Genomic DNA, 2,376 nt, shown 5'->3' with positions numbered 1-2,376 from the left:
ATCTTCCTTCCGAGGAGTGGCTGGTGGGTTTGAACCGCCAGCCTTCTGGTTAGCAGTCAAGTGCCTTAGGCACTATGTAAGTTTAGGAAACTAATATACAAGACCACAGCAAATGTCTGCTTTTGATAGCCATTGGACACTGGTGGTTCAGTGGTAGAATTCTTGCCTTCCATGTGGGAGACCCAGGTTCGATTCCTGGCCAATGCACTTCAAGCACAGGCACCACTTCTCTGTTAGGGGAGGCTTGTGTGTTGCTATGATGTTAAACAGGTTTCAGAGGAGCTTCCAGAGTTAGAAGGATTAGGAAGAAAGGCCTGGCAATCTCCTTCTGAAAATCTGCCAATGAAAAGCAATGGATTACAAGGTTCCAATCCACAATCAATCATGAGGATGGTGCAGGACCAAGCAGTGTTTGGTTCTGTTGTGCATGGGGTCACATGAGTTCTGGCAGACTCAACAGCAACTATTACAACAACAATGTACAGGGTATATTGAAGTGCACATAATGAACAGCATAAGTTTACATCCCATTCCATCATTTTCTTGGTTCTCAAAGGCAATTGCCTTTTACTATTTCTGATTTCAGTGCTTTTGCTATTTCTTTCTTATTTTTAAATAATATACTTACATTTCGATTTTGTGATTATATAAATTTAAGCATTTTAGTTTTCTGGTACCCACCAGCCACTCCTTGGAAGGAAGACTGGGCAATCTACTTCTGTAGAGATACTGCCTTGGGAACCAAAGGAGGGGTTGCTGTGAGTTGGATTCCACTCGACGGCAGTGAGAGAGAGTGCTGCTGTAACAGAAATACCACAAATGGATGACTTTAACAAACAGAAAGTGATTCTGTCACTGTTTAGGAGTCTGAATTCATGGCACCAATTTTAAGGGAAGGCTTTCTTTCTGTGTCATCTTTGGGGGATGATATTTGGCTTCTTTCAAACTCTGAGGACCCAGAATTCCTTGGAGAGCTCTTGGAGATCAAGATTGATGTGTCAAGATTGATGTGTCTTGGTATCAATCCTGAGTCTAGGAGGTTCTCAGTAAAGGGACTCTGGGTTTAAAAGACATACTCCGCTCGCAGCTCTTCTTCTTTGGTGGTACTGAGGTCTTTCAATTTCTGCTCACTTGTATAGCTCAAAAGAGATTGACTCAAGATACGACCTAATCCAGTAGATTGTATTCTGCCTCATTCACATAACTGCCTTTACTCCTGCCTCATTAATCTCATAAAGATTAGGATTTATAACACAGGGATTAATTACATCAGATCACAAAATGGAGGATAATTATATAATACTGAGAATCATGGCCTAGATAAGCTGGTACATACTTTTTGGGGACACAATTCAATCCATAACATTGAGACATTATCTGTTGACTTTCTGCTTTCTTAAGTGTTTAACTTTTATACCACTGTCTATTGTGTATATAGTTATATCTCTATATTAATTTTTTACATTGGATATCTTTGTACCTTCTTGTTCTGTGGCATCGTTTGGTTCTCTACTGTTTAAAAGTAGCATATTATCTTTCATTTTATTCCTTCTACTTCTCTCTCTTCTATCTTTCAACTTTTACTCTTTCATTTTCAAGGCTGATGACATCTGCTTTTTCATACCCATGATTTGTCCTCCATGCTTCGCCTATAGCCTAATTCTAAATGTTAAAAACCAGAAAATCAGCATTTACATTATGACAGTGTAACAATGATTTACTGCAGGGTCAAATGGTAGATTATAATAACATTCATCTTTCTTGGTTCCAATCTCACAACTCCTGTGACACTCAGGTGACATAGTGCCTAAGGTATTTGACTGCTAACCAGAAGGCTAGCAGTTCAAACCCATCAGCCACTCCTCAGAAGGAAGTTGGGCAATCTACTTCCCTAGTGATACTGCCTCAGAAACCCAAGGAGGGGTTGCTATGAGTTGGGGCCAACTCGAGGGCAGTGAGTTTGATGATGCTTAAGGGTAAATGCTCAGATGATTTCTACTTCCTTAAATGCTTTGAAAGGAGCTCTGGTGGTGCAGTGCCTCAGGCATTTGACAGCTAACCAGAAGGTTGGCAGTTCATACCCACCAGTGCTCCACAGAAGGAAGATGGGGCAATCTATTTCCATAAAGATTTACCTCCTCGGAAATCCAACAAGGGTCGCCATGAGTCGGAATCAACTCAGTGACCATGAGTTTGGAGGTTTTTTTTTTTTTTTCCTTATACTTTTGGATCATGCATATACATAATCATGTATTTTTTTCTTGCTTTTTTTTTTAGTTCTTTTGAGTGTTTAGAAATTATAAACAGATATGCCTATATATATGTGTGTATATATACATAAACACACACACACACATATATATATATATATATTTG

General features: G+C 39.4%; 1 non-coding gene across 1 annotated transcript; it reads left to right on the top strand.

Annotated features, from left to right (window-relative positions):
• Nucleotides 1–136: 136 nt before the first annotated feature.
• TRNAG-UCC lies at nucleotides 137–207 on the top strand. The gene has a single exon. It is a non-coding gene; the product is annotated as a tRNA-Gly (tRNA).
• The last annotated feature ends 2,169 nt before the right edge of the window (nucleotides 208–2,376 follow it).

The sequence above is a fragment of the Orycteropus afer genome, unplaced genomic scaffold (assembly GCF_000298275.1).
Source record: "Orycteropus afer afer isolate SDZICR_OR568_19922 unplaced genomic scaffold, OryAfe1.0 scaffold00053, whole genome shotgun sequence".
Classification (NCBI taxonomy): domain Eukaryota; kingdom Metazoa; phylum Chordata; class Mammalia; order Tubulidentata; family Orycteropodidae; genus Orycteropus; species Orycteropus afer.
The sequence above is the reverse complement of the archived record's forward strand: the minus strand, read 5'-3'. Positions and strand labels throughout refer to the sequence as shown.